The sequence below is a fragment of the Haliotis asinina genome, chromosome 16 (assembly GCF_037392515.1).
Source record: "Haliotis asinina isolate JCU_RB_2024 chromosome 16, JCU_Hal_asi_v2, whole genome shotgun sequence".
Classification (NCBI taxonomy): Eukaryota; Metazoa; Mollusca; class Gastropoda; order Lepetellida; family Haliotidae; genus Haliotis; species Haliotis asinina.
In genome coordinates, this window is record NC_090295.1 from 26,488,793 (window position 1) to 26,512,697 (window position 23,905).

Here is a 23,905-nt window from a genome sequence, read left to right on the forward strand (position 1 = left end):
GCCCGACTGAATTTTTACTAGGTATGGGCTACCGGGCATGTGACTACTTCACACACTGTTTGCATGATAGAGCTTAAATGTGTCCAAAATGGTTTTAACATGTGGTGACAATGTTTCATTAAGATATTCTTGCATAACATTTCTGTAGTGTTTTAAAAACATTTCACTAATATGTTGTGAAATAGTTTCAAACAAGTTATAGCATGATGTTATAGCAAACATTTGGAAAACATGTAAAAAACATTTTCAGTATTTTTTTGAGATTTAGACCGCATTTGTGTGACGTAGGAAATCCCACTAGTATATCTACTGATATCCATTATATCAAAACGAATAACTGTAGAAGTCGCGGTGGCTGAGCGATGGCTGAGCGGACTTTATGAGCTGGCGATTAAGTGCCTGACTCTGAAGGTGCGGGTTCGAATCCCGGATGGGACTCAACCTCAAAACTAATTGATTTTGTACTTTACTAAGAAAGTGAAATCCCAAATATGACATATTGTAACGCGAAACCGGGGAGGGTAAGCTATTTCATGAAATATATCACTAAGTATGGCTTGCAGCATGTGATCTCATGAGTATAATATGTAATAGTCTAAGAGATAACCTGGTAGCGTGAGTTTGTTTACAATCGTATCTAACTTCCGCCCCTAATTTGCATTACAACCGAGTTCGCTTGTTACACCAAGAAAAAAACATACATTACTAAGAAGGGTTAGATGTAGGGAATGCGTGTCCAGGTAATTAATTAATTAAAGCATTGTAAACTAATGTATTACTTTAAATTCTCTTTCACTATTATAAAATTGCATCCGCGCCTAAGTCGTAGGACATGCCTCCCTTTACCCTCTGCTCCTGCATTTCTTGCATTTATAATGAGTTAGCTGATGTTTCCTAACGCAAGACTTGGCAACTCGTAAAACTTCTTACATCGTATTACCTTAATGACAACAATATCAAACTTCATATATATAAAACGTACCAGATAAAATTTAACAACAATAACAATTTATTAAAAAGCAGTAACATATTTACACTTATATATTTACAATTTTATCAGTACTTAATAAATTATCCTATCTCCCCTAGTGCAACTCATTAATTGAATGAATATCTATAAACTATCCTGTATCTGCCAGCGCATCTCGATCTCATTAATTTACGCAATTACCATCCCCCAAATTACTTTTAAAAGATCCCCAGAAGTCCAAGCTTCGTTTACAAGTTACTGATATATAGAAAAACAACTAAATCCTGGTGAATGTTCCGCCATCCTCACCTTAAATATCCCTTACTGCTTATTAGGCTTCTACCGAAAAGTGCAGACAGACGCACTGCAGCGTCTCCCTTTTATCCTTAATTACAATGACGTCACAATCGAGATGCACCCGCTGCACTGACCATATGACTATGCTACAGATTCGTAAACAAAGATGGTGTCGCCCCCCAAAAACAGCTTGTCATTCCTACGCTGTTTGGCTGTTCTAACAAGTATAGGGCGTGCGCAGGTATTTTACTTTGATGGTAAGGTAATAAACATAATCTCTATATATCTGGAAACTAGTTAAAAGATGTACAAACACTTCCTAACCTCCTGACATAATCTACTACTCCACCGGAAGTATGATGGACATTCGATTCAACAGTTACGTGCAAAATGACGTAATGACTAGCATGTTTTAGAATAAGTTAACGATACCCTATTGCGCTTCAATATGTTGCATATATCAACACAAGTTGATAAAGTTGATAAAGGTGCATGTATCAGAAGGTTTTGTCATGATGAAACTATCAACAGTAATGACTCTTCATTAGTTTTCAATAAATATTTTACATCTGTGAACATTTTACAACCATAGACTTGCAGTAGAGTGATGTCATAGGGTTGTGTCGTCATCATGTTCATGACGTCATAGCATTGCAGGGGCATTGTGCAAATTCTACTGTGAAAACGATATCTCCTGAGAGATATTGTATGATCTTACGCAAGCAATATCTCCCTATATGGAATACAGGTTTTGATGATAGATGGATAAATGTGCCCCAGATATTTATAACCGTGATTTCTTGATTTCATGAGCAGTTACGTTTAATGGATTTGGCTTGGACATGTTTTCAAAACATTTTTGTAACGTTCTTTAAACATGTTCTTGCACAGCATTCCAGCAACGTAAAACACTTCAATGAAATGCTATGAAATAGTTTCAGGGATGTTGTAGCATGATGTTTTGGAATAGCATTTAGAAAACATTTCCAAAACAGTTTCAGTATTTTTTTTAGGGATTTACCCATTACTTGTGTGATTTGAGTTAAATGTTTCCACAATGTTTTCAAAACGTGATGACAATATTTCATTAACATGCTCTTGCATAACATTTCTAATGTGTTGTGAAATAGTTTAAAACATGTTATATACACCATGATGTTTTTGAATAACGTTTTGAAAATGTTTCAAAAACATTTTCTGCATAAATGTATCCATAATGTTTTTACAACGTGATGACTATATTTCATGAAACATATTCATGCATGATAATTCTGCAACGTTTTAGAAACATTTCACTACTGTGTTGTGAAATAGTTTCACCCATGTTACAGCATGACGTTTTTGAATAACATTTTAAAAACATTTCAAAAACATTTTCAGTATTTTTTTAGATATTTGCACATTAGTTGTATGTAGAGTGCGAAATAGTTTCCAAATTTTGCAAGCCAGTCGGAACAGTTGTGCCTGAAAATTAGTAGACCACAGAATAACTGAGTCCTCCGACATTTGAATGTAGACACGTGTATCATCATTAAGCTGCTTAAATGATGAACATTTTGATAAGACCATAATACTGCATGGTTTAAATGTGCATGTATTATGAATTAGCAAGGCAATGTTTCATTAAAAAACTGTTGCATAACTTAACATTGCATAATATTGTGAAATAGTTTGAAACATATTATACCACGACGTTTTTGAATAACATTTTAAAAACATTTCAAAAACATTTTCAGCATACATTTTTAAAACACACTATATTTCATGAAACATATTCTTGCATAACATTTCAATAACGTTTCAATAACAGTAGGATTTGTGGTGAAACGTTTTTATAACGTTTCAAAAACATTTTGACGACAATGTTTTTGAAAAACTTTTTTGAAACCTTATGAAAATATTTCGAAAATGCTTTTTTTGTGTTAGCTGGGAAAAACATATAATTCTATCGGCGAGAGATTTCCGTATTCCGTTGGAAGTTGAGTCTGCGCTGGCATTGTCGCTGACCCAGTCGACCAAATCTCGCTACACCGCATCATGCGAGGCAGCTCCTAACAAATGGCATTGCTGGCACTGTTCGGAATTTGCAAAGGCCGCACATACGTCGTATTTTCGCGTCAAGTGCAGACGTACACAAAGACTGAACAAGTTCGATTAAATACACTGAAATGGATGAAGAAGTGTCAGAGGTAAGTAATTTTACGTAGCAGATGTCTGAAAAGCTATTTTCCTTGAGAAAACGTTTGATACTCGGTGTTGCTTCAGAATCGTAGAATAGCACATGCATGTCGATGTTGTGGGTCAGACCCATTACATCTGAATGCATTTGGACACGTTATACTAAAATAAATTCTTTTTGTCCTATCCCCCACGATGCATCTCCCAATCAGACTTTCATTTAATAACGAAATAATGGTTACAGAAGCTAGTAAATCATGAATTTGGAAGATGTCTGATCCGATCCGCCATCATTCGTGAATATTAACTTCTTGCCTGTTCAAGCTGGTCTACAGTAGTTGGCGATAAGTGAGTCATATTCCGTTAGACTTGCATGTTTATAAATTAGTTTTTGCAAGAATATTTTTTCTTAAATTTTGTTTCGGTCGAACTGCTTTCAGTGCTTATGCACCAGCTGAGAAATTATATACACATAATTTACAATCTCTTTTCCAATGATTATTAATACAACTGCAAGTATTTATAGAACATAGCATGGATAATCTACAACAGGGATAGATAGGTCTCTTGCTTGCTTTCTTTACCATTTGTACTAATTAACGTGTGCCTCGTCATGCTCCAGCGCACACAGCTCGTTCCCAGCGCAACTTCAGCTGTATTTATGTTGCATCATAAAAAATATAATTAAAACACAGTTAGCACATATTCATGATGTATAATATAAATTGCCGCTGGTAAAAAACAAATAAACAAACTTATAAGCATATAATGGCGATTCAAAAGTGCAATATTTTATACTTGGACTTACTTCCCTCGAAACGAAGTCCTCGGGAGACCAAACCCAGTCATAGCGGATGGCTGTGCACTCAAGTATAACAACGGCTTCTGATTGGTTGGTTCATTTTTCTGAAATCTGAAGCCTCATTGTGTGTACAGAAAGATGATCTGTTTGATGGGCATTTTAGAAGTAGGGCGAGTCACAAGAAAGTAAGATTCTTTATGGATAACAACTTCTTTTATTGTACTTGATGTATCATTTCAGTGTGGATTCATATACCGTTATTATAGAACAAAAAAAGTCATATACATTAGAAGTTGTTATCCATAAAGAATGTATGTCGAGATGTTGGGTTTGCAAATACATGTTCTCTGAATTTACTTTCGATCCAATCACAAATCATCTCAATAGAGATGGTGAACAACTGTGTAGCTGGAAACAGTCATTCATCCAAGCAGGACTTGAAACTGACAAGAGTTTTCACCAGCTTCTGTCAGATCCAGTCATCCAAGAAAAATGGATGTAGTTTGTTTGCAACCTACAAGTAGGCATAACCAGTCATTTTTTATTAATGGGAATTTTTCAACAAAATTTGGTGTGTTTCTAGAATGAAGTTTCAATAATTACAAAACACTTTGATTTTCATATTAAAAAAATTTATTTACAAGTTCTTAGACTTTCATGACACCCACCCTTAGAAAAAATAATGAACTTTTTTTTTCAGCAATTTATTTTTGGTTTAGGAACATTTTAAAAATATTTCAGCACTTTGACAAAAATATGTTTTAGTATTCTAGTTCTGTATTGGTATCCTGACTATCCATTTTGGTGATGGCAGTCACATATTTACAACATACAGTATGGAAATCCTGCCCCATATAAATAATTTTGTTGCTTTTTTATACAAAGTTGTCATGAGTAATGTCTAAAGGTGAGTAAAACATTATCAAACTAAGCATACATATTCACTGTCATAGTACAACAGGCCTCTCTATCCCAAAAGGGTGACACTAAAATTTTTAAAAAATAATATTTTACAGCTTTTGTAAAGAATATACGTTGGACCTTATAATTTGAAGGTCATATGGTACAAACATATGTAAATGTATTTAGAAGAATATCTAGTGTTCTACCTGTAAAATTTTACGTGGAGCTAGGGCAAGGGATGATTTATCAAAATACACTTTGTTTTTGACAAAAAAATTATTTAAAAAATTATTAGCATTCAAACACCCGTTCCATCAAAAAGTTACCTCAATTCTTTCCAGCCATATACTTGGTAAGGTAATTTTTAAAAATATTTATACACTTCTGAAAAATATTGGTATGCATTGTACTTGTTCAATGACACCATGTCTGTATTTTTTGCAACAAAACTAATATATCTAACACATACAACTATGAAATTTGTACCTGACAGAGTAGTACCCAACTCAGCTGTTTCAACACCATCATAAACATATGGCATGTAGTAATGTAGAAATGACTAGAAAAAGACAATAACTGTATACAAGGCAAGCTTGATGTTAACAAAACTTTGTCAAAATAAGTAACAACCACGTAATACATAAGGACGTCTTGGTCCTTTCTTAAGACAGGAGCAACCACATAAACTTTCAACAGACAACATAGTACCACTAAAAATTGAATAAATAGAGTTTTTCTCCTACAACATAATCCATAAAATATATATCACTGCGTTGAAAACTAAATTTGGCCCCAGTGACAAACAAACCTCAGCTAAGCCCCTTTATATCGTTAACAATATCTCATACATGATGGATTGACACCATATTTGATATTTACTGGTCAGGGTTGAGGTCTGTTTTGGATGTGATCATGTATACTTAAGAAAATACTTTCCAACAAATACAGTTTCAGTTGCAATGATCCTGGGGGCTTATGTATCCACTTTGGCAAAGTTTAATGTACAACGTACGAAGAAATATTGTTATTCCTTGAAATAGTACCTTGTCTTGTTCTTTCAACTCTATTACAAATTATCAATGCATGTATAATTGATAATTTGATGATCTGAAGTTTAAATGCCTCAAAGAAATCCTAACGACAGCATACAGGTCAAGTTGCATGTTAATCATGCACATCTGATGTAACACTAGCCACCAATCTGTGTCATTCTGCAAAACATAAGTAGCCTGGCATTTTCTCTATCTTCTGTTCATTTAGTCAGCCCATGCAACTGAAAATGGAGATGATAAATTTACAACATGAAATGTCGTCATGCGCAACTGTCAAATGCTGCTACCTTGTGTATACAAACAGTCAATCACATTTCAATTCACTCACTGTCAGTAGTATTTCATTTTTGATAACCATGTCAATTTCATAAAAACAAGTATGTCTACTCAGTCAGTGTGCACGTTATTTACTTATACCAAATATGTGTTAAAATTGGATTGATCAGCGGTAATAAATGGCTTCTATTCGTTCATTAGTTCAAGATGTATCATATCGCAAGTATGAAATATGTTGTCACTCACCTATTTCACACCAAAGATGATATATCCACGCTTGTTGACAAATACGATCTCAGCTGGCAGGCTCTGTATGCATCCTTATTCCGGGACCTCTCAACATTAATGGTTGGCCCTGGAACCAGGATGGTTGCTTCATCGCAAGTGAGAGTTACTTCCGTTATAGATTGGGTCATTTCCGTTTTTATTTCGACATCAAGACGTTGTTAAAAAAATACAGCTACTAGTGCAATTTGAAGCTGGGTGATTCCTCTAATTATGAGATTTTTTACAAATGTGCGCTTTGCATAAATATGTTTTTACACTTCGGAAGTTTTTACCTTCACAAAGTCAACATTTGACGTCGCATTTCTCAAATTATGCAAAAAGGTGGGTCTAGCTTTGTTATCCTTCTTTCCATTGGTCCATTTGTATTCAGAGACAGCGTTACAAATGCGCATAGATGCACCCCCATGTTTTCACCCCGTTTTCTGACCATGTTATCTCCCCTGGCTGGATATCGGTACTACACGTCTTTTTGCAAGCAGCAATGTATATTATATGTAATGAATAAGTGATAATTGTGTTTTAATTATGTTTGATTTTTTGGTTGTATTTGACATCTAGAAAATGCACTTTGAGATAATTTTGTTACAGTAATAATTAATTCATATATCTTATTGCATGTGGGGAATGGAATGGACATTAACAAAAAATGTTAACTGAAACTGTCACACATCCCTCAAGAACAGAAAGTGTAAAACTGCCACAAAGCGTTCTAAACACCTTTCCAGTTTTGTCAAATAATATGATCAACAAGAAAGAAAGAAGTTATGGAACTAAAACCCTCACGCATCACAAGCATCAATGTCTAATCAGATCAGATCAGCGATATTTTCACACGTGTCAAATACACCCTAACATTTTGTTTTACTTGCAAACACATTTCACCTGATAGTATATTCCCCTCATAAGAATTAAAGGTGTATGTGAAAGATATTTTTGAAGAAATAGTTGGAAACACTCAAACAACTTCATGTAGCATTTCAATGGGGGATCAGAACAGATCAGCGTTATGTCATATTTTTCACACACCTCGGTTACACCCTAACAATTTTTGTAAGTCATAAAACTATCACTATTACTTGCAAATACCTTTCAACTAATGGTATGTTTCCATTCTAAAAATTATACAAATGTGTGAAAGTAGTTTTTGTCTACATAGTTTAGTCTATCTTCGCGGTGAGTCGAGAATAGAAGCCAGTGACCTATAATATACCAACTTGAAACTTTACTTCAAATCTACTGTCCTAATACGGACACTAATAACAATTATTTGACTTAAACTGAGGTAACAGAGTAGTTAACATATCTTCAACATGTAAAATTTCAGTTGTTAAACACTCAGCGATTTTAATCAGCTTTTGAAATAAACCGGGCTCAATCTATTCTGCTGCCATATTGGCTACACTGGTTATGTAACAACTCGAGGTATACGTTCAGTGACTTTTCGGGGAGTTTCTTCTTCTTGTATATACAGTCTCCCTGAACATCTGTAAGACATGTGCATCAGGATTGATTAAAAGTTGTACTTATATGTTGCTTAACTCATTAAGGCCGAGAGATGCGTATGTGGGGCAAATTAATTAGCTTCTCACAGCGAGAGCAGCGTGTTGGGGGTGATAAAAAGCAACTCCCATTCAGTGAGAGCTGCGTATTGGGGGTTTTAAATTTTAAAGTCGTATTGTACCTATCATTTCAATCAATTTAGCAGTAATGATCAAAGATTAGCTTTTTTTACAATAGAGGTTACTTTCTGTGTTAATCAGAAGAACTATTAATGTGTTTTGATAACAATTGTTTGCAATGCCAGGGGCTTATACTGGCAAATGAACACATGTCTGAGAGAAAGGGGATTATGAGATGTTGTTACAGGAGGTAAGTGTGTGTTACTCGTCATTGGGAGTGAATACTAAGATACTATGTTTGCACATTGATTGAATTAACGGTGACAAGGTTTCAAAACCTTCTTCTAAATTAAATCATTCATTCATTCATTGTAATAGTTCATGTAATGAATCGTAGACATGAATAGCAATACTGTATTACACACATGTTCGTGTAGATTTGAAATAAAGCAAGTTACTAATTTAGACCTATCTCATTTACGACTATTGATTTTTAAAGTTGACAATAATACATAATCGAATATGAAGTGATAACTCTTGCATCTACTCATAATATACATATATAGTACACATACACCATACAAAGGTAACTGCAGCATTTTGTTCAAGCTGTTTCATGTTGATTTGAAATGTGATTTTTGAATGCAATTTACATACGAGGGTTGGCTGAAAAGTTCTCAGTCTGAGTGGTTTTTCCCCACCAGGTAGAGACAGGTGTTTGCCACCAATGAGGACAATCATTTAGTGAATCATAGACACAAGAACTACAAAGGTACTAATAGTTTTATCTCAACTACAGCTCTTTTGGTAAACCTACCCTCTGAAATCATCAGAAATGGACAAAACTGAATACAGGGCAGTCATCAAGTACTTGCAAAAGAAAGGGATGTCCCCAACACAGATACATGCTGACATGGTCTCCACTCTAGGGGATGATGCTTCTTCATTTTCCACAGTGAAGAAGTGGGCTGCAGAATTTAAGCGTGGCAGACATAGCCTTGATGACCCATGCTCAGGAAGGCCTTCAACAGCAACCACTCCAAAAAACTTCACGCAAGTGCTCGATATGTTGATGTATGATCAACGATTGACTACTCGACATATTGCTAGTGTAGTGGGCATCTCTCATAAGAGGGTTGACCATATTTTCACCAACGAATTAGGAATGACTAATGTTTCTGCAAGATAGGTGCCAAAGCTCTTGACAGCAGAACAGAAACGTGTCAGGTTCCAGACGTCCCTTGACAATTTGCGTCGTTTTGAAGCAGATCCCGATGATTTTGTGGCACGATTTGTAACCATGGATGAGACCTGGATACATCACTTTCAACCAGAAACAAAACTACAGTCAAAACAGTGGAAGCATCCTGATTCACCAGCTCCGAAGAAAGCCATGTCTGTTCCTTCAGCTGGAAAGGTGATGGCATCAGTCTTTTGGGATTCCAGGGGTATTCTGCTCATTGATTATCTTGAAAAAGGTCAAACTATCAACGGCAGATACTATGTTGATCTACTGAACCAGTTGCGAGAAGCAATCAAAGCCAAACGACGAGGGATGATCGCTAAAGGTGTCCTCTTCCACCAAGACAGTGCGCCTGTTCACAAATCGGTGGTGGCCATGTCAACAATCCGCGATTGTGGCTTTGAACTCATTGACCATCCTCCTTATTCACCTGATTTGGCTCCTTCTGACTTCCACCTGTTCACCAAAATGAAAAAGGAACTCGCCGTTCGCCATTTTGCAAGTAATGATGACGTCATTTCCGCTGTGACTGATTTTTTTAGGGTAGCTGAAGAAGATTTCTTCCTGACCGGGATTCGGGCCTTGCAGCATCGCTGGCAAAAGTGTGTGAACTTGGAAGGGGACTATGTAGAAAAATAAGACACAAACGTGGACTTTGTAACTTTTTTTCACAGTGAGGCTTAGAACTTTTCAGCCAACCCTCGTAAGTATTGTGTAAGACACGTTTGTATTTGATCTCTGCAATTATCTTCTGCAGTGTAATGATCACGTGTATCAGATCCATCGTCAATAAAAGGAGGATAATATATCAGTTACGGAATTGATGTGTATAATCATTCAATCAGACTACACTAATGAGATATATGAACACCTCTTTCAACCTCAAAATAACAGTCTCTGGCAGAATGCATTTCCAGGTAAAGTTTTGTCCCGTGACTAGTGTAAAACAAACTACTGCGCTGTTATGTCACTGGACAACCTGTTTTGTGGAGTCCATTGTCAATCTTCTGAAATTCGTTTGCTTTCAAAACAAATATAAGTATGCCCATTTGCATAAATATTTGGGGAGATTCAACCGCAAGTGTATCACAATAAATCAGTATCGTGTTTTTTTAATTTTATAATATATGTACTTGAATTGTGATATTTATTTGTAAGAGTGAGCAGATTATATTGAAATGTTCAGCACGCCATTATGTTTGATGTACAAGTAGTGTGCGCAACATGTATATGCAAATAAATACTATCTCTACTCAATGGTTGGATTGGGTTATCCAGGGTGAAAATAATTGGATTGTAGCGCTTTGAGCGCTTTAAAGAAAAATAAACTTGTCAAAGTGCTTGTTAGTCCTACATGTACATTTCAGGCATCCTTACGGTTATTTATGTTCACGATACACAAAGTTTTTCATGATACCTAGAGTTGATAAAACCGAAATCCAGCATATCGATTGGTCAATGATCAAACCAATAGTCAATCTGTATCCAAGCTGTCTAGTGACCAAACGTGCTCTTCAGAAATTTAGCCCACGCCCCATCACCTGTCATTTCCTCTGTGACAGGTATCTCATGATACGACTGGTCATAGATAACAAATCAGCCACTATATTGAGCAGTTGAGATACAAAACATCCCATTCGGGAACTTTGATGACGCCCATCCCATGACCCTTTGTCTTATGTATGTGCAAGGAATAGCATTATACAATATGCATACATATATGACCCCATGTATGATGTCGTGAATATTGTTGTACAGGTAGACAGTTTCTTAACTCAAGCAGTTCAAGAATGTTGCAGAGGTACCTCTGTATGGATCTATCCTGTTTGTCACAAAAGTCTGTCAAGTAAATATACTCTGAAAGCGCATCTTAATTCTGTGCATTTGGTGACAGACATGAGCATCTAACCATTTATAATATACTAATGTTTCACATGGTTCTGAATTATGAAGACATTGAAAATAGAGGGGAAAAGGATAATATGATACTTGGCATCTCTGATTATACTTTTTTCCCATTTTATGATATTCAGCAATGACAAATAGGCTCTATTTTGTATGCACAAATTCAATCATTCCAAAGATTGGAGTAAAATATGGTATGTGTTTACCTTTCATTCTGACGTTAGGTTGTAAACAACTGCAGTTACTGAAAGTACTGTCTAAACTATTCTGTCGTTTCTATTCAATTTGTTGTAGCTGTAACTGCATCGAAAAGATACAAGCTGTATGATTATCATCCTACTGCCAGGATTCCAAGATCAACGCAATCAAGATGGTAAGGTGAGATTCAGTGGATTTCTTTTAATTTGTGAGCTACCTGTATCAACAGTGTCACATATAGACACACTATAGAATATCAAGACAGACAGACAGACAGACAGACCAAATTGCAGAATTTGCCACTTTCTAGCAATCCATACTACTCCAGTGATCATTTTCCAGGCTTTTCTATTGCCAACAGTTGGGTGTGAGTGAATGGATGGATGGAATACTACTTAAAACACAGTCTTTCCCATGGAAGACCATTTTTATTGCCCTGGCATGTAATGGCGGGGGATATAGTCGACACCTCGTCGGTCCTTTATTTTGTTTCTGGAGCATAACTCAGAAACCGTTCAATATTTTTGGACCAAACTTGATAGATATAGTAATCTCAGCCTATGGTTGTGTCTTTTGCTATTTACAGATTTTTGGCTTTTATATTTTTTTAGTTTTTCCATGGAACATATGGGTGTTAAGTCTTATGGTAGGGTGGGCTTCGTTTCCGGAGCAGAACTCAAAAACCGTTCAATATTTTTGGTGCCTTTTGCTATGTACAGGTTTTTGTGATTTATTATTTTCTAGGTTTCTATGGAAACGTTTCGGACATAGTCTCAAAATGGAGGGATGGGCTTCGTTTCCGGAGCAGAACTCAAAAACTGTTCAACATTTTTCTGCAAAACTTGGTAGAGATATATCAGTCTGAACCTATAGTGGTGCCTTTTGGTATTTAAAGGTTTTTGTGATTTATTATTTTCTCGGTTTCCATGGAAATGTTTCAGACATAGTCTCAAAAGTGAGAGGTGTGTTTCGTTTCCGGAACAGAACTCAAAAACCATTCAATATTTTTCTGCAAAACTTGGTAGATATATCAGTCAGAAGCTGAAGTGGTGCCTTTTGCAATGTACAGGATTTTGTGCTTCCTTATTTTCTCGGTTTCCATGGAAACGATTAGGACTATGTCTCAGAAGTGAGAGGTGTGTTTCATTTCCGGAGCACATCTCAAAAGGTTCCTTCTATCTGTCAGCAAAACTTGGTAGAGATATGTAGCAGACCCCAACGTGGTGCCTTTTGCTATTTACAGGTTTTTGTGATGTATCATTTTGTGGGTTTCCATGGAAACATTTCGGACTTTGTCTTAAAAGTGAGAGATGTGTTTCATTTCCGGAGCACATCTCAAAAGGTTCCTTATATCTGTCAGCAAAACTTGGTAGAGATATGTAGCAGACCCCAATGTGGTGCCTTTTGCTATTTACAGGTTTTTGTGATGCATCATTTTCTGTGTTTCTGGATTTTTTTACTTAGTCTCAGAAGTGTCAGGTGTGTTTGTAATATCTCAGAAGTGACAGGTGTGTTCCTAATATCTATCAGGAAAACTTTGTAGATATGTGTTGCAGACCCCAAAGAGGTGCCTTTTGCTATTTGCAGATTTTTGTGATTTATCATATTTCCAGTTTCCATGGAAATGATTCTGATTTAGTCTCAAAATGGAGGAATGGGTCTCATTTCCAGAGCACAACTCGAAAACTATTCAACGTCTTTTAACAAAACTTTGCAGGTAGCCTTTTGCTATTTACAAAGTTTTGGCATTTTTGTTTTTCCTGGTCTCCATAGAAACAATTCATACTTAATCTCAAAAAGGAGAGATGGGATTCCATTTCCAGAGCACAACTCAAAAACCATTTGATATCTTTCAACAGATCTTGGCAGGTGTATGAGACAGATCTTGGAGTGGTGCCTTTTGCTGTTTACTGATATATGGCATTTATGTTTTTCATGATTTCCATGGAAACGAATCAAACTTAGTCTTAAAAAACCTCAAGTAGCTGTCAGATGATTTGTCCTTTTAAATATATGGCTGCCGAGGGAATATGTCATCTTTTGATGACTATTGTTCATTTGATGATATAGTATTCTTCTGTATATGTTATTTACCACATTTGGTCTTTTTGTTGTAAAGTTTTTTTGAGAGCTTGTACGGAGCTTAAGGAATCTATGCAGATAGTGGTGTTTGTTTGGTCAAATGTTGTTTTCAAGGCCTGAACTAAGGCTACGAGTTCTACTGCGAAGATAAAGGAGTTTACTGGGAGATTATTAGTATATGTTTGTTTGAGGATTTTTTCAGGTATGTAGATATAAAAACCAGTATAACCATTTTGGTCTTTATATCCCTCAATATGAATGTGAATCTAATGGATTGTAATTTTGTTGTACGAATTCGTCCTCTGTGAATTTAGTAAGTATATTGTGTTCACTAATTTTTATGTTGGCCAGGATTTTTGGCAGTAATGCCAGAGGAAGCTATTTTGTCATGTGGATTTGTATCATATTCTGTAGTATATAAATCATTTGAGATCTTGGTCCAGTTTCCTCCATTCTACCAATAATGATGATTTACACATATCATTAACTTAATAAATATCAGAAGATATGAGCTAAAATGAGACATGTTACTGAATTACCTCATGACGTGACATATTATGGATATGTGATTTGAGAATACTAAATTATGAAAACACACCCACAGCAATGACACTGTATTGTCCAGTTCAGTATCAGAGGAAGTTTGTTCTCACTGTTTTTGTTTTTTTTCCATTAATTCCACAGTGTCCCTAACCTTCTCCAAATGCATCGCAATATTAATAAGACTGGCTGCCCTGGGCATAAGCAGCCGATTTTCAAGCGACCTGTTGTTGAAGTATAACTATGTTGTACATTATACGCACAAAAAAAAAGGATCGTGAGAAGGTCTCCATGGTAGATATAATACTAATCTATGGATATAAGCACAAATTAATATACATGTGTGGGATTCAAGTTGGCAGGACGGCCAAGTCGGGCTGAACAGAAACTAAACACTTTTGACTGAGACTATGTTGGGAATGGAGAGAGAAAAGCGTGTCAGTTATCTTTACATGTGACATTGGGTAACATCTTAAAAGTGATATTTATTTAGATATAATAGTAGTCACAAATCACAAATCAGGATATGTGAGGTGTTTGTGTAATGTTGTTGAGAATATATAGAAAAGAGAACTTCACTTTGAGCAATGTTTATGCTTCAAATACAAGGTCTTAAGACTCGGTGAAGCCAGAAGTAGATAGATATACTACTAATCTATAGATATAACAGTGTATGAAACCCCTAAAAAAAGCCAGGAAGCCCACAGGGCTGACAGCTAAAAAATGTTGCCCTGTATTAAAAATAGGAAATGGAGATATGTGTTAAAATTAAGTAATTAATAAAGTACTTGTAGTGAGGTAAACCTAAACATGTGCAAAAGCAAATTCAATAAAATCATAACCTGGTGGTCACCGTCACTGTTGATTCATTAAGTATCACTGCCATCAGAATCAGAAAAGCAGAAAAGAATGACATTATTCATAGGCTGAAAGCATTCTCTAGACAGGTCACACTTACTGTTACATAAATGTGTAGGCTGATCTGTGGAAGTTCGTGTTTGATTGGTCATGAACTACATTGCATGCAGACATCATCTAGCTATGTTGTAAACCGTTGTTTGAAATAATTCCCATGGTCAATGACATGGTCAAATATATATACCCTTGGAAAATGTGTTGGCACACAGGGCTGACTATAAAATTAAGTTGTAATCCCGAAATGAAACTTGCAAGCAGCGGGCCGCCGGGCAGACGCTATTTCATACACTGGATATGAACACATTTCAAGATACATGTGTGAGGTTTAAGTTGTTTTTGAGAACCTGCGCCAAGACGGACTGAACGCTTGTGATACAGTGTCTTTGCTGAAAATATGTAGAAAAGAGAACTTCACTTTGAGCAACGTTTATGCTTCAAAGACAATGCCTTGAGACTCTTTAAAGCAGTATGTAGGTAGATATACTACATATCTATAGATATGAACACATTTCAAGATACATGTGTGAGGTTTAAGTTGTGTTTAACAACACTGGCTATGCCGGGCCAAACGGAGACTAAAACTCTTTTCATTTGGACTATGTTGGGAATGGAGAGTAAAAAGGGCTTCACTAATCTATACCACAAAATCAAAAATAAATATAATCAGTAATTTTGTGCTTCTGTGACGTCAGCCAATCATCAACTGACTTGCTGTCAACAGACGAGCTTTCTCTGTGTGTCATGGCTGAACATATCCCTCGTCGCTTCTTAAATCTCTCTAACCACGACTGATTGGCCTTGAAATCTGTATGTCCAAGTCTGATGTCATGTCAGTCTTGGATTTACCGCCTGCATCTACAGCTTGGATGATTTGGTATTTTGTGTCAAGATCTAGAGCTTTACGTTTCCGTGACAAGCCCTTCCATGCTGACTTGAAAGAAAGACATCCAAGATCGCTCTTTATGCCTTGACAGTGTCAACAAGATTCACAAGATTAAATAAATGATAACATTTCACAGGTAAGTTTATTTTATTATCCCCTTGATCCCCTGTGAGGAAGCCTGTTTGTTTTCACAAGCTAATTGGTGACACGTGAGATGACACGTGAGTGGATTCGGATCAGCTGTTCGTTATAAACACGTCAATTAACGCGTGAAATAGCACAGGGGACCCATCAATTTGTTCGTTGTAACAGATAATTCGTACTATCAGTGTTCGGTGTATACGGTAGTTAATTCATAACAACATATAGGAAAGCAGTCGGGACTTCTGAATTTGTTCGTTGTAACCGGCAATTCGTTGTAAGCGTGTACGTTATAAGTGAACTTTACTGTATTAAAATCTGCATTTACCGCAAATTTTCAAAGCTTCCTTCATGCTATCAGTGCAGGTAGACCATCTTGGAATTGTTGACATTGGTTGTTGTGGAAGGGGCAGTCTTGAGATTAAGTGTCCATTCTGTGCAAAGGATGACTTTGTTGACAATAGCATTGTTTATTTAGAGGAAGTTAATGGGTCACTGCAACTTAAAAAGGGACAGTCAGTACTATTACCAGGTGCAAACACAGCTATTTGTAACTAATTATGATTACTGTGACTTTGTTGTTTGGACAAACAATGATGTGTTTGTGGAAAGAATTACACCTTGTCTGGCTTTCTGGAAACCAGTAGCTGAACATGCAATGCAGTTTTTCACATCTGTAATTCTACCAGAGATTGTTGCACGACACTTCTTGAACACCAGTGACAGGGTTGCTCCAGAAAATGTTGATAAGGAAATGTTTTGTACATGCCAAAAGCCAGAAGATGGGAGGAAATATGTTGGCTGTGATGGGAAAGAATGTACCTTGAGGTGGTTTCACTTCAAGTGTGTTGGTCTTGTGCGTAAGCCGAAAGGGAAATGGTTTTGTAAAGACTGTTCAACAAGTAACATGGGAAAGAAGCGGAAACGCAACAGTGAAGGGTGATGTACTTAAACATTTTCTCATCAGTGTAAGTTTACATCATGTGCCTCAAGTCTCGCTGACACCAAGCAACTTGTTCTGAGTTCTTAAATGACAAACCACCTCCATATTGAAGTGAACTTACTCAAGTCATATTTTTTTTGGCACTACACCAAGGCTAACATAGAACAATAACAATCACAGATAATGTTTCAGCATGTTCATATAGATTTATTACTATAAATGACAGATTGTACATGAGCAGTAATTCATAGTCATGTGTGTGAAATATTTTCCATTGAATTGTGAACTTGGTATAAGACATCAACAGTTGCTGAGATAATTATTCAGCTGAATTATTGTGTGAAACAAAATATCAGTAGTCTTTTGAACATGATGTGATTTCACTTACCAATAATGTTGTGACCTATGATCTGTCTGAATAATGACAACACATCTTAGTGTTGTTTTTAGCTGACTGTGATTTAGACCAGTAATACACTGTGAAAGCTGTCCCAACTGTAATTCCCAGATGATTTGCTCATTGCTTAACTATGCAGATGAATATGATGAAGTAATTTATTTTCTCTTGCCACACAAGAATCTGCATAGAAAGTGTTATAATGTTATACATCCTAGTTGTAATGACAAATGCCAACGTTTTTTGAAACAAAAAGTTATTTTCCCCGATCACAATGCCAATTACCCGGCAGCATGTAGTAAACATACCTTAATTGGTTAACTGACATTACTTCCTTCTAAGAGGTTGCCAGCAACCTAAAGTCTGCAATTACCAAACATCACACCAATTCTGACCAGTGTGCATTTTGATAAATGATATTTTACAGGGCTGTAGAAGTATGACGTGGGCAAGTGGTATTTTGAATTAACTAGCCATCCTTGCCAGTAACTTTTCACAATTAATTCTCACTGAACACATCTATGATCATTAATGATGAAAGTATCATTTGTTATCTTGCTAATAATTCATGTGCCACATTGATCATGGTGTTGTTAGAAACATATTAATTACTGAAACTGCTGTCAAAGACAATGACAGTTTTACTCAACATGGAGGCCAAATGGCCTAAAGTACATTTAATATAGACATATACAGTGAGTGCACAGTACTCAAACTGGCAGGTTTCATTTTCGGAACATACATAGAGAGTGTGTTTCTCATCAGCTGATGCCAACTACCAATAATATTTAGCATGTGTTATGTTAACATGATAGAAGGATGAAATAATCTTGCGGCTTTCAGAGTAATAGGGAGAAATAAGCAAAAACTGATACTCATCCGTGACCTATATAGCTGCAGTAACTGGCACTTAGTGCATACTAACATTCTTCTTTCAGCAGGTTTAACGAACTGATTCAGTTGAATATTTAACTTATGTGAAAGACAATGAAACTTACATAGACTTCTCACATACATGAAAATGCTGTCATCTGTATCAGATGCAAAATACAATGTGGTTAAAATTGCTTTTGAACATGTCGAGGTGGGTGCATTCCTGAGATGTCAAAGTTAAACACATGACCTGTCATTTATGTCTTGTTCTTTTGTAAGTCTAACAAAATATTAGTAACCTTCACTCAAATGGAACAACTGATGGACACATGTTGGTAAGTGCACAGCAAACATGGACTATCTTGTCAAGAAAAGGATCAGTTTCATTATTCTTTGTCATCAGGTAATCAGTTGGAATAGTGCTGCTGAGTATCATGTATTTTGACGGACATTACCAATAACTCTTTCTACATGAATTCTTACGTTGGCAATTTTTCTTGTTTCCTCTACTTCAGTCCCACTTAACTGTGGTTTACCTTGTGTAAATGCTGGAATCCTTAACTCCGCCCCTACAGAACCAATAATTTCTTGTATATCAAAGCCTCTATCTGCTAATACTATATCACCATGGAGAAGATGGTTTGTAAAATCACTGTTATTTGTTAAATACTTATCACTAGCACGACCTCCCCATCCCTCAGAAATGAAACTAACAGAACCTTGGGGAGTGATGCCAATGAGATATTTTACAGTATTGTGATGCATGTACGTTGACCATGTCTGGGTTCTAGCAGTCAAATTGGATGGTCTGTCAATCAATATCTCAAAACAGTCTATAATAACAGACACTCTGAATACCATTGTTTTCCTTAAATCCTCTGTATCTGCCCAGAGCACAAGTTGTTTCAAGTTTATGTACAAGACATCCATAACCTGATTAAATGTCCTAGAAATAGTAGCTTTGCTGACACCAAACCTGTAACTTAGGTCAAGAGTGGGTAAATTCAATCTGAGTCTCATTAAGGTAATAATTGACTTTTGAATGTGAAGACTGACAAATTCCATATGATACTAGATTGAACAATGCAGTTAGTGTTACAAAAGAAGGCAGACCAGTGTAATATCGTATTTTATCATCATCGCCCTCAAAGTCATCAGTATTTTTTGCTTTCATTTTATGAACTATTTTCTTAAGTAGATCATTCTCATGCTTTAAAGATTCATTTCCTGATTTAAGACTGTTCAGTTCTATTTTGCATCTTTCTAGTTCCTTTTCAAGTGTTAGATCATGGTCCTGATCTACTGGTTCAGTCTTGGATTCTGTCTCACAATGTTCCTCTTCAAGATGAAACCTCAGGTTCCGGAGTCTAGATGCTTCCTTGCGCTCCTAAGTGACAAAGGACATAGTTCTTTAGCTAATTACACTGTAGCTAACTCGCACTCCTGTAGCAAGTGCATTGAAAACAGTGATACAAATTAACTCTTGGAAATCAAGAGGTCCCATAAATACACCTTATGTATATGATGTAAATATTTTGAGATTGATGAGAATATCTGTTACATACTACAGCTAAATCAGTTAACCTTATTTTCAAATTCCTCAATTTTACTTCCTTAGTGTGTTCCTTGATAAATCAGAACTGCCCAAATGAACAGAAAGACAGAAACATTTCCTTTAAATGTCACAAATAGTTATAAATGAACTATACATAAACAGAAGAAACCTTGTTGTCATTGTCACCCTTGCCATAACCAAGTTTCAAAGTTGGTATCCAGTCGGGATGGGTGTCCTGACACAAGGCCGAAGGAGAACCTGGAGAGGATTATAAATTTTCATTATCATCACCAGGATAATATACAATTGGACGCATGTACAGTTCAGGCATGTCCCCTACTTCAACACTGTTTTAAACAAAAATCAGCTACAACCTTTTGCCCTGATGGGCTGATATGTGCACAGATAACCTAGGGGTCCATTCAGTGAAGTAACGTTTACAACTTTTAAACACTGCAATACCTTAGTGACTCACAATCACCTTAGTGCTAAAGGGGCACTGATGCGGAGCGAATAATGCTTCTCGCTAACGGCCTAATTACGAAAGCAGACCGGAGATTGTTCAGCGCCCACTCCTTCGACCGTGACGGACAAAGGAACTGGGCTCCTGTCCATATTAGCAGAATTTCTTCACCTAAACAGTCAGGAGGCCGGATGCCCATCACATGCCATTTGTTTAAAATATCCATGATATTCCTTGTCTGATCGTAACCAAATATCCCAGCAGTGTAGTTCTTTTCGGATGCTTGGATGGTATACTTACTGATCCAATTTGATCCTATTTCTGTGTTTTTAACCTCGATATTTAATCATGTTACATGCAAATATGATGTCTACAGGCACGTAGCAAGCCATTTGTTTCAGTACGGAAGATTGCAAAGCTTTATATTTAGGTAGTTTTGAGTGTTGGTTGAGCTGTGATAGCAAATAGCATACGTAAATTTTGGTAGCTATAGTAGCTACAATGGTTTATTATTTATGATAATAAAACACACAGTTGATTTATTTGAATTCGTAAACAGAAAAAAACGACGACTTTGCCTTTGGTAGAGAAATCTGAAAATTGTCTTACGTAAAAAAATCCTTATTTCACCTATTTACCCACGTACACAGCAAATGCCTGTATGTATACCTTATGTAACGAAATTCCGTTGGTATCCTCAAAACAGTTTCGGCCCATAAGTGTTTTCAGGCTGCATGCGACACAGAGATTACATCTTCCTTGCTGTAACTCGCGTTTGATGGTGTAAACCTACACGTGTTATTTGCCATCATTCTCTTGATGGTCAATTCATGAATTTATAACAGGTATAATTAGTATTAACACCACTTCGGTTACTCAACAAAGGTTCCCATTTGGCATTTCTCCTGTCTGGAGTAAATACTCAACATTATAAATTAAGGTCTGTAATGGCAAATGTATTGTATGTTATGTAATATGTGCATGTAAGTGATGCAAGAGGGTTTATCAACTGAGTTACAAAAACAAACATCGATCAAAGGATTAACCGATAACACACTGATTGTTTAATTACTTTTATCTTCTAGCGGATTTGTCAAAAGGCAGTGTGTGTACATGACTACACCCTGTCGTAAAGTGTGAGTGCAAAAACAACATCCTCCCTTCAAAGAATTAACCACCCTTGCGTTGATTGACTGATTGCTCAATATTGGTTAACTAAATTACTTAGAATAGTGGACATCATACAATTAGTTGCCAGGTGTGCTATCTTGGGAGACCAATGAGAGGTTTATCTAGTTTTCACCAACGAAAGACGTGAAACTTTTTCGCAAATGAGACAGTTGTAAGACACGCGACACAGAGCAGGATTATTTACCAGCTGCAGATGAATGGAATACGATTTCTTTTACGTGGATATTGATGGGTACATTCCTGAACAAGGTAGTAGCCTGACATTGTTGCTATAAAATTAGTCTGTTTTACATTCATTATTTGCATTTTGTTTTAATTTATTTGTTGTAGCATTCAGCAGAATCTGTATGACAGAAAACACACACTAGATCGCGTATGTGTGTGAAATAGGATCCACATTGGCTATAGAAATTTACTATGAGTATAAGCAAATCGTGTGTTCTTTTATTAATTTTCAGAATCATACAAATATGACAATAAACTAATTAGGGATATGAGACAAAATATAGAGATGTACATTGGCTTCGTTATTTTTCCGTCCTAATAGTTTTTTACCATTTCTACCACTGGCAGATGATTAACCTTCAAAGTGTTTCATTTGTTTTCATAATACATTTGTAATGAAGTACAAATGACTTCACCTCAGTTGATCTGTCTATAATTAAACTATCAATTGCGCTTACGGACTGCGCAGCAGAGGTCACGAACCAGTCGCGAATTCTGGGATATCATCCGGGTACTCACGGGAGAAAAACAATAACAAAAGTTTACACCAGTCCACGGAAATTGCTCCGCATCAGTGCCCCTTTAGTGCTTTGTGAAAGGTATCCTGGGCTATTACAAATATTGTCGCCTTAATATCATAGTGCGAAGCGGGTTAAAATTCGATGATTCATGTTGAAGGAGAAACGAATAAATTCATCACGCCGACGCTTTTTAGGAGAGAGGGATAATTCATTCTATCGGTGTCACATTACTGACAGAGTAACGAATTTGATTTTTAAAACAACCGAGGTTTCGTATTATGCAGAGTTATCGGCCATACACATTGAACTTACCACCAACAAAATGATCGCTGTACACACGCATGTATCTGGTATCCTTGAATGCAAAGTCCTCCCGATTGACAAACGGCGCCGTTTCGGACTGAGATCCCTTGTTTTTTCATCACTATTACCTATAATGGCCGGGAATCTAAAAAATCTCTTCTTGTCTCGGTTCGCATGACTGCTACACACCGCGCACGAAACGGGCATATTGGCAGCACAGGGGCTTGTAACGCAGAAAACTGCCGTCAAGGTATATATTGTCCCGAATGGGGTATTACTACTACCTTTTATATAGTAGTAATACCCCATTCGGGACAACATATACCTTGACGGCAGTTTCCAGCGTTACAAGCCCCTGTGATTGGCAGCTGGTCGAATACGGCACTTGTTTACGGTTCCACTACACTATATCAGTATCACTTGCTGCCCGAGCGAGGACAACTCAAACGGACAGAGGCCTGTGACAGCTGTGATTGGATGAAATAATGTAAGATGTGTATGTGTTTTAAAAGCACATCCACCCTGTTATTAAAACTGACCACAATTTTAAGTATATAGTACTGTCATTTTTATCACCATGGGTTATGCTTATGTGTGTACATATATTTTGAAGTAGGTGGCATTCGGTGCGGAGCTGGGGGTTGATGTGTTCCGCTTCCTGTGCTTGGCAAATGTGCCGGACAAGTTGGCCACAACTTGTGTTTTATTGTAGCTTAGAGGCCAGACTGTGCCCATGTGTACATGGAATGGCTGTTGATAGCCTGGATATTTTTTAAAAAAATATAAGGTTACTATACACAGCAAAAATAAGCTGGTTTCCGGAACACTGAAACCGAGAAGAAACGTCATGGAAACCAACATTTCCAGTTGGTTTCCAGGGAGTTTCCTATAGTTTCATTGTGGTTTCCATGCAACTGAAACTGCACCATTTCCAAAACAACTTGGGATCAAGTGACAAAATGGCGGCAACTGTGCGTAGGGGCATTGTGGGTAATAAGAAATACCTGATCCTTTTTCGATTGGCAGGCACGATATCCTTCTCTGACCCAATTTGGATGTGATTTTAAGACAAAGACTGAAAACGACCACTTCAGTACATAAAACTGTTGCTTTTATAAAATGTCACGAGTTCGCGTGGC

General features: G+C 36.6%; 1 protein-coding gene and 1 pseudogene across 1 annotated transcript in view; one reads left to right on the plus strand and one right to left on the minus strand.

Moving 5' to 3' along the window:
• Positions 1-3,339: 3,339 nt before the first annotated feature.
• LOC137268052 (G2/M phase-specific E3 ubiquitin-protein ligase-like) overlaps positions 3,340-23,905 on the plus strand; it is a 56,411-nt gene continuing 35,845 nt past the window's right edge. Inside the window, exons 1-2 of the mRNA XM_067802554.1 lie at positions 3,340-3,456; positions 11,828-11,911. The gene's annotated coding sequence lies outside the window, so the exon portion shown is untranslated. The remainder of the gene's footprint in view (positions 3,457-11,827; positions 11,912-23,905) is intronic.
• On the minus strand, positions 18,713-23,079 carry LOC137268458 (uncharacterized; annotated as a pseudogene).